This window comes from Eulemur rufifrons, chromosome 16 (genome assembly GCF_041146395.1).
Source record: "Eulemur rufifrons isolate Redbay chromosome 16, OSU_ERuf_1, whole genome shotgun sequence".
In the NCBI taxonomy this organism is placed as follows: Eukaryota; Metazoa; Chordata; class Mammalia; order Primates; family Lemuridae; genus Eulemur; species Eulemur rufifrons.
This window is the reverse complement of record NC_090998.1, coordinates 15,282,964-15,296,157: the sequence shown is the minus strand read 5'-3', so window position 1 is coordinate 15,296,157 and position 13,194 is coordinate 15,282,964. Positions and strand designations below refer to the sequence as shown.

At 35.7% G+C, this 13,194-nt stretch overlaps 1 protein-coding gene across 8 annotated transcripts in view; it reads left to right on the top strand.

The window, feature by feature from the left end:
• The window catches only part of EPS8 (EGFR pathway substrate 8, signaling adaptor), a 159,565-nt gene that overhangs the window by 51,015 nt on the left and 95,356 nt on the right, over positions 1–13,194 (top strand). The window contains exon 1 of one of the 8 annotated variants that reach the window (XM_069491657.1): positions 12,392–12,437. The exons of 6 other annotated variants lie outside the window; for them this stretch is intronic. The gene's annotated coding sequence lies outside the window, so the exon portion shown is untranslated. Of the gene's footprint in view, positions 1–12,391; positions 12,442–13,194 lie in introns of those variants that run through there. One more of the 8 variants, XM_069491656.1, reaches the window with a different exon arrangement.

The window sequence follows — 13,194 nt, the reverse complement described above, 5'->3', positions numbered from 1 at the left end:
CAAAGTTTAAGTTAGTCCAGTTCTGGTTATATGTCTCTTCTAACCCATAACTCTCAGTAATCAAAATGGCTTTCTATTTAATTAGTTTGAGTTAGAGAGATTTTCATCTCTCTTCTTTCCTTCTATATCGTTAATGACACTGGAATAATCATTTCTTCTTTTAGGATGACTATATGATTGCATGTATACCTGATATAGTACATACTACATAGTAGGCACTTAGTAAATATTTATTCATTCTTTTAGGAGACAAAGCAGGGGCAAGATAACTAATTACCAGCTCACACTAAATTAAAAAAAAAAAAGCTATAGATTGTCACTTCAGAATCTGCCTCTTTTTGCCATCTCACTATTTTGAGGAATGCCCACTGTATCACTAATGTCTCTGCAAGAAAGCATTCTGTGTGAGTGTATATGTGTGTAACTTCATTCTTTGCTGTCACCACTTAGATATCAAGCTTTTGACAAAACTGACCCTTCTCTCTTGACTATTTTTCATGACTACCTGGCATGTATCACTACAGAATTTTTTTTGTAGTTCTTTTACCTGGACTTTGACAGATATTTGAACTTTACTGGGCCAGTGCTACCTTCTTCAGGAATTTGTTTTTAAGATTTTCTTCCCTGCCAACCATAGGGAATGAATTTTATATCCCACAGATGAGTATGAAATTCTCAGCCCTTTCCCCAAATCCCATCACTCTGTCATTCTTGACAATGTAGTTATTCCTCTTGTTTCTTGCTGTTTTCCTCCCTGTGTTGTTTGTTCCTCAATGACTGCAAGTCCTTCATATGAAAAGAGGACACAATCCTTCTTGCTTTATCAGCTCTTTAATTTCTGTTGTGAAACAATCCTCAGACATCAGCTCCCCACAAAGCTTTTTTCTATCCTTACTGGAAGAGAAGTGGCAATTTGCTTCCTAAAATCTTTCTGTTTATTCAGTTTTTATGACTGGTTCCTCACTAGCCATCATATTAAAGTCTTCTGATCTTTTGTTTATATTTACATATGACTTTATTAGATTTATGCTTTTGTTCAGTGTTTATGTCACTCAATATATACATTTGTTTCTTGCATGCTTTTATTATGTGCGTATAGATCTGTATTTATAATACAGATTAACCTAAAGGCCAAATTCTATGTCTTATTTGTGAACCAATCAGCCTGTTGATGGGAGACAAATTTCAACAAATGCTTAAGAGACACACATCTAATAAATGTATAATACTTGTTTACTGACAGAGCTTGTGAATTTTTAAAAGTTCATATTTTTCCCTCATTCATATATTTTCATTTCTCTGCTCTTTGATGGTGCTGAATCAGGGCTGTTGTAATGAGATCTTTACAGGTCTGATGTCCAAAGTTGGTATTGCATGATGAATGAATCACCATATGACTAAGAGCCATTGTGTTACCCTATTATGTAATTTCTGATAAGGTGACAAAAGTATGAGAATTAAGAATAACATAAGCAAAATGCTGCATAAACTATAAAATGTCTGTGCCCGCACATATACACACACAAACACATACACAGTTTTTCTTGACATCTCCAAGAGTGATTTCAGATGATGCAAAGTTAGTGGTATGAAATAAAGTATGTTGCTGCTGAAATTTTTGATAGTCTCCGTAAATGAGTAGAAATTGGTTTAGATATCTAGCAGGTAAGTATTAGATCTGTTGGCTTATCCTGATTTATTGACATGGATCCATGGACTAGTGGTATCCTAAAATGGAATGCAAAATAGTATTTGCCTTGAAGTAAAGAATGTGGATTTTCTTTAATATTCCCTAACAGAATACCTAAGAATGAGTGATCTGTTGATGTTGAATTTTATGTCATCAAATGAATCAAAATGACAGAAAGTGAAGTGAATTTCAGTCTCATTATTTTCATGCATTATATGCTATTTTAATTTTTTGGAGAAAACAAATTTGAAGATTGATAGGTTTTAAAATAAAGCAGTATCTAAACTTGAAGATACTAAGATGTCTATAAACAGACCCCCTTACAAAATGGACCAATACCAATAGAATTTGTGTGGGAGTTATGCATATATCTACTGTATGTTTTTCTGAAAGATTCATGTAGAAATCTACTTAAAATCTGTGCAAAGTGGCTATTTAATATGTACTTATTATACCATAGAAGTTAAATTTTTAAATAGATTTATAGCTAATTTGAGTTAATTTCTACATTGCTTAAAGATACAGAGAACTTTGGTAAAAATCTATTCATATTCAGGAAAGCTAGCTTATTGTCTTCTCTGGATCTAAGTCTTACATTTACCTCATGTTGAAGTCCATTAATGGGCACTTTTTGGTGATATTTGAAATATACCTTATACATAAAGTGCACAATTTATTCTGGTAGTCTGAGATGAGGATTGAATATTGACATCAAATTCTGAAAGTTCATAAGCCTTAGGATTAATTGACTAACTCAGGTGATATTTTGATTTCATATTAAGAAGTCAGAACTTCTTTGTTAAGTCAATGAATACTAGAATACTCAAAGTCAGTAAGAAATAAAGAGTAACAACAGATGTCCTTATATAAATGAAATGATGCTGCTTTTGTACTAGTATAGTCAACCTATTTGTTATCTTAAAACTTAATTCTGCATTTCGAGTGAAAATTAAGTTGTACCCTCTTTGGGATTGGAAAGGTTAGGTTAATGTGCAAACTTCATCCTCTTAAATGTGAAATGACTTTACTTGGGAGTTGGGCAAAAAGGCATTTTGGAATTTGGATTCAGTATAATTAGAATAATCTAGAGAGGTCTATAGAAAGAATTACCATTTGCATTAAATTTGTGAAAACATAAACTGATGTGTTTTTTAACTTAGTCATGTTATTAAAAATACAGAAAGACCTAATATACTACTTTAAAAAAAAAAGTATTGATATAGAATAAGTCTACATTATTATTTATTTATTTATTTATTTTTGAGACAGAGTCTCACTCTTGTCTGGGCTAGAGTGCCATAGCGTCAGCCTAGCTCACAGCAACCTCAAACTCCTGGGCTCAAGCAATCTTCCTGCCTCAGCCTCCCGAGTAGCTGGGACTACAGGGATGTGCCACCATGCCCGGCTAACTTTTTCTATATATATTTTAGTTGGCCAGATAATTTCTTTCTATTTTTAGTAGAGACGGGGTTTCGCTCTTGCTCAGGCTGGTCTGGAACTCCTGAGCTCAAACAATCCACCCTCCTCAGCCTCCCAGAGTGCTAGGATTACAGGAGTGAGCCACCGCGCCCGGCCTACATTATGTTTTAAAGTTAGAACTTGACACTGAAAATGTAAATCCAAGATGTATGTCTCTTTTGGTTTTGAGGTAAGATCTTATGCATATTTATGTCTTTTACATATATGCACACACAATTTAAAATCCTTGCTGACAGCTAACAAATGATTCCTATTGATCTGAAAGGAAAAAAAAGTGAAAAAATCAGAAAATGTTGAAAAGAGGAATGGTTTTAAAGAGAGATTAACATCACTGCTAAGCTAATAAATAGGTAATTTTTTTTCAGATTGGAAAAGATTTTTTAAAACAACTGATATCCAGTAGTTGTGGTGAGAATGTGAGACAACAGAAAAAAATCTTATAAACTACTGGTGAGGGTGTGCTGTGGTGTGAATATATCTGCCCCCCTCCCCACCCATTCATATGTTGGAACCTAATCTCCAATGGGATGGTTATTAAAAGGTGGGGCATTTTGAAGGTGTTTGAGTCAGGAGAACACAGCCCTCATGAGTGGGATTAGTGACTTTATAAAAGGGGTGGAAGGGAGCTGTTTGACCCTTCTTCCATGTGGCCGTGGCTAGAAGGTACCATCTTTGAAGCAGAAAGTGGGTTCTCACCAGACACTGAATCTACTGGTGTTTTGACCTTAGATTTGTCAGCTTCCATAACTATGAGAAATAAATTTCTGTTTCTTATAAATTACCCAGCATAAGGCCTTTTTGCTATAGCAGCCCAAACGGACTAAGACAGATAGTAAATCAGTATAACATCTCTGGAGGATAATATTGACAGCATTATCAGTAATGTTAGAGGTGGATGTACCCTTTCACACAGTAGTTCCTTCTTTAGAATTTACACTAAGATAATATTCCGGAATGCACATAAAGATTTTGGTTCAAGGACAGTAGATTTTCAGATAAAGAAATATTAGAAACAGTGTAACTCTGTTGTCCTCAAACCCCAGGCCACAGACTGATACTGGTCCTTGGCCTGTTAGGAACCCGGGCCGCACAGCAGGAGGTGAGCAGCAAGTTTCATCCCTATTTACAGCTGCTCCCCAGCTCTCCCATCACTACCTGAGATCCGCTCCTGTCAGATCAGTGGCATTAGATTCTCATAGGAGCGTGAACCCTACTGTAAACTGTGTATGCGAGGGATCTAGGTTGCGCGCTCCTTATGAGAATCTAATACCCGATGCTCTGAGGTGGAGCTGAGGTGGTGATGCTGACGCTGGGGAGCAGCTGCAGATGTAATAAAGGTAATGTGCTTGAATCATCTGAAACCCTCCCCCACACTCCCCCGTGGAAAAATTGTCTTCTATAAAACCCATCCCTGGTGCCAAAAAGGTTGGGGACTGCTGATGTAACTGCTCAAAGAAAGATTAGTTACATAAAGTTTTTTGGATAATATTTTAAAATGAGGCTATAGGAAATTTTAATGAGAAACTATTCATAGTATGATATTTTTTATTGTGATGTATCAAGATACTTCAAGTTAAAAAGACAAAAAACTATATAGACAGTAGCCCGTTTTCAATAAAAAAGTATGTATGGGTATAAAAAACACTAGAAAAATATACATGAAAGAGGTTATCCCTGGCCAGTAGGATGACTGATGATTTTTGTTCTTAGTTTGTTTTTGTATCTTCAATTTCCTGCCGTGGATTTACTTTTAAGTGAGAAATAGTTATAACTAAAAGACAAATGTCTGATGTTTGATGCTGAACGAAGCACAGAAATCATGCAAGTGCTTCTCATTCCTTTAAACTTATAGAAGTCAGGTGTGCTTTTATTACTTTTAAGTTTTAAGGGAAATTCTTTTAAGAATTTTAAGACGATTGTTATCCATAGGAAAGGAAAAGTAAAATTTACTATTCCAAAGGAGAAAAACTGATGCTGAGATGTAGAGTGGTGCCTCCTAATTGGAGAGCTGCTCTAGGGTTTGGAGATGGATTTTTGTGTCTGTTGGTTAATAGAACTGGCTGCTTCCAGATGATTAGTTTTTTGTTTAATACCACAAACCTCATTCTTTTAGTCTGAGTGTTATATAGTTTTTCCAATATTGCTTTCTTTACCTTAGTACATCTAGGAAAGCAGTTTGGAGACAAGCTATTAGAGTTTTAAAAAAATCTATTTGGTTTTATCAATTTAAAAATATCTGCTTGGTGTGTGTTGGATTTAATTTTGTGAGTAAGGAATGGGGTATGGCTATCTGTCATAGGCACATAGTGGGTTTTCTATGGATTTTGAATGGGAAATGTTTGAGTTCCTCTGTTGTGTTTGAATGATAGCATTTTCTTGCATTCTTTTCACTCTGAGTATATATAGACATATTTTTGATTATTTACCTATTATGTGCCAACTATTGTGCCAAGTGCTGGGGATATAGTGGTAAATAACAAAGTCTAGCCCTTACCCTCAAAAAACATATTTTAATGGGAAAGACAGGCCAAAAATAAGTAACATGCAAAATCACCAGTTGTAGTATGTGGTGAGAAGAAAATTAGAAATGTTCTCATAGAGAGAGTAATGCGGAGGGGTGGGGTTGGTAGGGAGATGGGCAGTCTTAGCCAGTACTTTAAATATCTGGGTGTGCTTCTCTGAGCAAGTGATACATAAGCTGAGGCTTAAAGGATGAGAATTGCTAAGGGATGGAGAAATGGAGTTCCAGGCAAAGGGAGTCCAAGGCTGGGGCAAAGAGAGTGAGGAGGAAGTAGAAAGACAGAGTTGGAAAGCGAGGCTGGGGTCAGATCCCGAAAGGCCTTTTAGGTGGCAGTAGGGGTTTTGATTTTACTGTAACTGCATGCAGACAACACCGAAGGGCTCCAACTGGGTAAATAACATGATTAGATTTGTTTTCAAGGAACAACCAATTTTATGAGCACCAGGTGTGTGATTATTTGTAACAATTTGCAGAGTGTGATCTGCCAATAAACCTCTTTCACAGTATGCTCTGGTTGTAACAGTAGTTTGATCAATATGTGCTTAGTCTCTCTGGAGTAAGGAAGAGTTACAATATATGTGCCCTCATTTAGTTCTCAGCACCATCTAGCAAGGAGAAAATATTTGAATTATTTAGAGGAGAAAACTCAGAGAAATTGTGATTTTTTTTTTAATCCACCATTTATCACTTATAGTTAATCAGGCCCTATGCATTATTTCACTCAATCTCTGTGAAGAAGATACTCTTATTTTCATTTCATAGATAAGCAAACAGACTTAGTGAAGTCATGTGGCCAAAGTCATAGAGCTGTAAATAATGGAGTTGGGATTTGAAACTGTTTTGTACATGAACCCGAGTTCTTTACAACTATGTTCTATCACCTGTGTTAATGATTTGTTTAAGGTAATGTAACACTAAATTATAGTACCAGGGGAAAAATTAAGGTTTAAATTTCAAAGTCATGGCTTTCAATCATAATATGCCATCTCTTGACATAGTTTTTTTAATCTGTTTTCCATAGCCCTATGTCAAGAATACAAGGGAATTAGATGTGAGCATTGGAGTTATCACTAAAAGGTCTTAAAACTGCAAACTAAGCAAAGATTGAGAATTGGTCTGGAGAATTGACATTTTACCAACTGAAAATAAACTTGAAATTGATTCTTAATATTTGGCCAAACAAGGGTAAACCTTCACTATATTAACAATTTTCAGCCAAGGGCCATAACTAAATTCTACTACCAGGGCTAACTCTAGTTCAATGATATTCAAAGAAGTTAAACCACTGACTGATACATCCTCTGGCAATTTAATATCAGTGTATCATTGTGACATTCAGCTTCAGATCATGTTGAAGTGTTGCTGTTATGTCTTCTCTCAGACTGCAGTTCTCCTCTGTGCCACTAACACAGGTTGTTTGATTTAAGCCGCCTCTATCTCTCCTATTTATTGGTAACATACAAGCTGCAAGGATCATTTGATGTGCAAATTAAATTGCAGGTTTTAGTTTCAAAGGATGACATAAACTATATCATTTTAACAACTGTTTACACAGCTTTTTCTAAACTGCTACTCTGAAAACAGGCATTTCATTCTGTTTATTGCAGTGCTTCCTGATTTACTTTTTCAAGGCTGCTCGCTCAGTATTGGCTTGTTAAAGTATACATACATATGATAATTCCTTGCAATGTTTCAATAGGTACATGCTTTGGAATTAAACTTGGGCATTCTCATGATTTTTTGCTTAGATAATCCCTTATCAGCATTCACAACTTCTTTTTTGTACTTGCTGATTTGCACCTTTCCTGTCTTCTTTCCCCACTTCCTTCCCAGTGATTATAAGTAGGAGAAGTTAAGTCTCATTATCTAGCTGATGTGAGAATTTCATGACTGTATTACAGAGTTAAGGTAAAAATAATGGAGGAAGGATTGATACTTCTATATGAAATGCCTTTTTGTTTCTAAATGGCATTTTAACAACCTAGAAACCCTCATGATTTTAATAAGCCTAAGTAGTCCTCTCTCTCTCTCTTTTGGAGTTTAACATTCTGTGGAAAGGAGAGGTTTTGAGGAGGACATTTTAAGTTTAAAAACGCTGTTTTACAAGGACCATCCTGTCAGTGCTTTTGATAAGCGTTCACCAAGACTCCCGGCTAGCTCCCGTGGAGCATGAGACTCTTGATATGCAAGCGCCACGCCGATTACATGGAATGCTAACACCATTTTAGTCAAGTGAAATGAAGATCTAAGTGAAATCTTAATAATGATGAGAAATAATGGTTCTACATGCCAAAAGCTTTCCTTTTCCCTGCCTCTCAGAAATTCTTTGTACCTATTGTGTTTCAGCAGAGTCTGTATTTAAATGGGAAATTTTCAACAGAAATGGAGAGTCCTATAAAATTTGTTATTTGATAATTTGTGATGTAAATTTACAGATGGCATCATAGAGACTGATAATTTTTCCTTATCCATCATTAGGTTTTCTGACTATTTGGTTATTTAATTTTTATGAAAATTGACCATTTCATGTTGAAAAGGGAAAGCTGCTAATTACTATTTTTTAGCAAAAATCAAATCAAGTAGATTTTCTCCTTTTAAATTTGAATTAGGAAAATGTTGTAGAGTATTTGATCTGAATGAGACCTGACAAATTGAACTCATTGGTCTTATTTTTTATAGGTGAGGAAATGGAGGCTTTGAGAGGTTAAGTTACTTACCCAAGGCTACAGAGCTATTAAGTGGCAGACTTGGTTTTGGTTTGCTAGTGCTGAGGTGTTTGTACTTTACTACTTGTCTTTGGTTGTAGGACATGAGTGGAAATGAGAAATCACTATTTCTTTTGTTTTCACTATTTTTTTTTCAAGAATTGTTGTATTTTTCGTTGAAAATGCCAAATAAGCTCATGTCTTATTGGAATTGTACAACGACTTCTAGGTTGAAAATGACATTTAAAATCCATAATTAAATGCATTTGTGTGGTATTTCCTTTAATGTATTCCTAAACTTTGCCAATTTAAAGCAAAACTATCATTTTGTTCACTTACATACCCTTTTATATAATTTTATAGTTCATCTTCCTCCAGTCAATATTTCCCTATCTTATCAGAGACTAATGCCATCTATAGATTTGATTTAATTTCGATCTCACTCTTCATGAAGATCATATAATATTGGCCCTGCTGTGTGTATTTCTTCACCCAAAGAAATACCCATTTATATATATTTTTGTTTTCTACCTTTAATTCAATTTCTACAACCAAACAATAGCTCCAAACCCATATCAACTCATTTAATCTATTTTTATATTAACAAATTGATTCTTCCTCTCATTTACATGCCATGTATGTTTGTCCTTTTGTATGCCCAGGATATATTAGTAGTAGATACTACTCTCCCCAAATATGAATTATTTCACATCTCTTAAGTTGGTAAGCATTTGATTGGTCATTCTATTCATATGAATTTAGATTAGCTTGTTAGTAATTGAAATTTGACAATATGTAGTTTATAGTTTTTTTCCTAGAAACTTCTTTTGCATTCTCTCATATTATTAATAGTAGTACGTTTCTTACTCCCATTAAAAAGGGTGGGAAAGTTAGACAGGAGAAAGAGTTGGTTTACGAGAAGACAAAGCAGATAGCGAATCTTGTGAGAGGAAGGAATGAAGGACAGATGAGGAACTGGGGTTGACCGATACAGGAACTGAGAGTGAAATTGTACTTACATTTCTAAGATGAATGAATTGTGACACTGTTGATCGATTCTGCTTGATTGTCCTAACAATTTATGTAAATGAGCTCAAGTCGTTTCGGATCTGATGATCTTAGTTGACAGGTTATGCTGCAGCCTATCTTGTCTGCCTCTATATTTGTGGTTACCAAGCATGGGAATGTAGGGCAAGGTTACCAGCAAAGATGTGCGTGTACAGTTTCCAGCTTCCTTCATAAGCTTTGGAAAAATATGCAGTAATCAAATCTGTCACATTCCAAATATATGATATTTCATGTAGCTACTTTTGGTAAACTGCCCTATCATAGAAAGCTGAGGGAATCAACAAATACCCGAGAGCCTTGCTTAGATTTGTCCTACATCATTGGTGTCCGGAGTGTGCATGTGAATGATTATAGATGGCCCTCAGTCCATGCAGTTTTTTATTAGTGTTCTGGAGAATGATTAGTCATATACCAGCCTGTACCAGGTTAGCCTTTCATAAGACTTTATTAACATCTTTACTAATAACGCAAAAACCAAAATTCTATCAGAATTCTGTTACTTTAACAGCAGGGCATTAATTGTACCTGTTAACTTATTATTAGGAATCTATTTCTGAGCAGCAGCATTTTTTGGCATTTGGCAGATCCATGGTCCCAAGACAGGAGTCTGCCCCTTTCAGCTTTCAAGTTCAGTGATATCTTGAAATATTGGGTTGGAATCTTGTACATTTTGGAGGATTTCTTTTCTGCTACTTTAATACTGATCTCCTCGCCAAAGAGCTCATATTAGTATTTTCTGCTGTTCTCCCCATTGGTTTCAAGATTTTGATATTCTTCTCTTCTCACACCCTTAAGTATCTGACTCTTCCAATTTTTTCCTAATGCCCTTCTGTTGCAGTTTAGCTTCCCCAGAAAGCAGACTTTGAGATGCAAATTAGTGTGCAGGAAGTTTATTAGAAAGTGCTCTTGGGATCAACCCTTGTGGACTGAGGGACAGAACCAGTATTGGGCAGAAGGGGAAGCTGGGCTGCCATGTAGTCTCAAATAAGATCTGACCATGTGGGGAGCTCAAAGTGTCACCAGTTGGGAAAAGTGGCCCAAGTCTTTATATTCTGCATGTCAACTAGTCTTTGGATGTGGGCTGCCCTGGGAAGAGAGTATGACATTTTATAGGAGACTCTTCAGCTGAGGCCATTCTCAAAAGAGCTGATAGCTGAGGGTTGTCTGCTGGCTGCACCATGGCAGCTGGAGAATCAATTCTTCAGTCCTAAAAGGGCATGTGGGTGGCACATCACAGTTTCCACTCCATCTTTTTTGCAACGATGCTGGAGATAGTAAAGAATGGCCTGGGGAATGGTCAGGATTTTCAGGAATGAGGAGTTACAGGGCAGAGTGATCAGGAGCTTGGAGAGATAGTAGAGATAAGTTGATGTGGAAGGGGTTCTGCCAGACAATTGAATTCTGGCATTGATTATTGCTTTTCTAAATATGTTTTTAAAATTATATTTATAGTGTTGCTATTCCCTTTTTAAGTTACAGAAATCTGATGAACACTGTGGGTGCTCTATGCCAAAAATGTGCATAACTTTATATAAATACTATTTGTTTTTGTAAAACCTACTGATGATTTTTCAGTTTTCTGTCCTTTATAATTTAAATAATGCTTTTTTGGGTCTTCATATTAAAAAATTAGTTGAGTGCTAAGTTTTATGTTTGGTATATCTGTTAATGCTTAATCACGGTAAATCATTTTCCCACACATTTTATAATTTCTAAATTTATAAGCTTATCTTCACTGGGGATTGTTTTTGGTTTTGTTTTGTTTTGGTTTTTCTACTTGAAGAATGCCATGTGGCCTTGTTTGTGGAGTATTGCTTTAAAATGGTTTTCTGTTTGTTTTTTCCAGATACTATTGGGATTTCACTGACCTAGGATCCAGTTTCTTAGCTTGGGGATTCTTAATTTTTTATCTTGGAGATTCTCATACAAATAAGATTCCGACATCAAAACTGTTGTGTCATAGGTTTAGGATTTTAATTTCTGGTTGTAGTATTTCCCCTGCTCTCTCACCCAGATTTTCAGAGATAAGCCTTACTAAAACAGTGAGTGAATTTCTCCTGCCCACACCATGCCACTGCCTTTTTAACTGTGATTCCAGCCCTTTAAAGACAGATCTGGTTTTATGGTACCAACTTTATACCTTATGTGTGCCAAGGCCTCTTCTTCTGTCCCAACATGGGCAGCAAGACTGCTATATACAGATGTGCAGGTTGTACCCTGTGTTGAGGAAAAGTAGGGCCAGAAATCTAGTACAGCTCTGCTTTCTTGAGGGAGCATTTTCTTCTGATCTTTTCTCCTTGAGGGGCATCCTGTTAGGACCAATTTCAATCTAGGCTTAAGCACTGAACAGACTGATTATTCCTGGTTGCCACAGGAATAAATTGCTTTTGTGCTTCCCACTTTGTCCATCGTTTCCAGCTTTGGTTTGGCACCAGGGAATTTTCTTTACTGCAAGTAAAACTATATATTTAATTTTGTTACACATATTTTCTTCTTTTCTAAGTGTATGGTAGTGTAAAGTCTTCATTAGCTCAGTTGACCATATTGCTGTGCTTGGAATTCCCATAAGTTACTTATTAACCACTATTGCTCAGATTCTGTCTACAATGAATGATAATGGTGTCTGTCTATATAGTCTTAATTTAGACCACAAGTAAGTTCTCAGTCAGTGCTAGCCATTATTATTGGCACAATTTAAAACCTTTTTTTTACCACCTTAGGCAAGAGTTGGAAGTATAGTAGTAGCTATGTTTACTTACTTAACAAGAAGAGGAAGTCTTAGTTAACGCCCTAGAGAAACCAAAGGAGAAATTTTGTTCATTATACTACAATGCCAACTGAAGCTTAGAGTCCCACCCTTTTTTTTTTTTTTTTGCTACGCCAAAGGTCGCTTGGCACATAAGTGAACTCAGAGGAATGTCCTCTCAGTATTGCCTGGACGATTACTTAGAGGAGTTTTGCCTGAATTGTGTGGGTAGGTAAGTTTGAGTTTAATATTTTCTTTGCTAAGGAGGCCTCTCAAAAGCATAATTATTATAAAGGGTATTTGTAGACCTTGAAACATGTAGTCCAATTAAGCCCTTTGACAGTTTTTAAAATTTCCATTTGGTATTCCAAGTAAACTGTAACCTTGGTGAAATTGGTGGTAGCCCTGTCTCTACAGGGTCCTGCCTCCTGTCTTCTTGCTTACAGAGATGGGGATTTAAAGGATTTCCTTCCTTTAGGTCATGGTGTTTAAGAGAATAATTTTCCCTCTCACATGTTAGCTAAGAAGAGGCCTATTGACTATTAACAGTTAGGAATGTGAGAATGCATAGACACAATATATCAAGTTCATAAAAAAAAATTTTGAACATAATCTTATATGCAAATTCTGTGATTATCTTATAAATATTGACTGCTTTGGATTGTTTATGCAATGTTGTACTATGAAAATTTGCTTATTAACCACGTTTAGTCTTCTTAGGTTGTTATTGGCTTTGAGTCCACAGGCTAAACACTGCCAAATTCCTGTGTAAACATTTTGCTTGAGACCTAAAATGTAGTTGAATATGTGTATTTAAAAAAATTTTTTTTAAGCCCATGTATATTAATGGAACTTGCAAATGTTTAAATAGTCAATTAGTGGAAGCTTTTAAAGAACAACTCTTTCAAAAATCCAATTTTATAGTGTTTTAAACATCACATTTAAATTTAGTGGCAAACATATATCAATAATTCTTAATATTTAG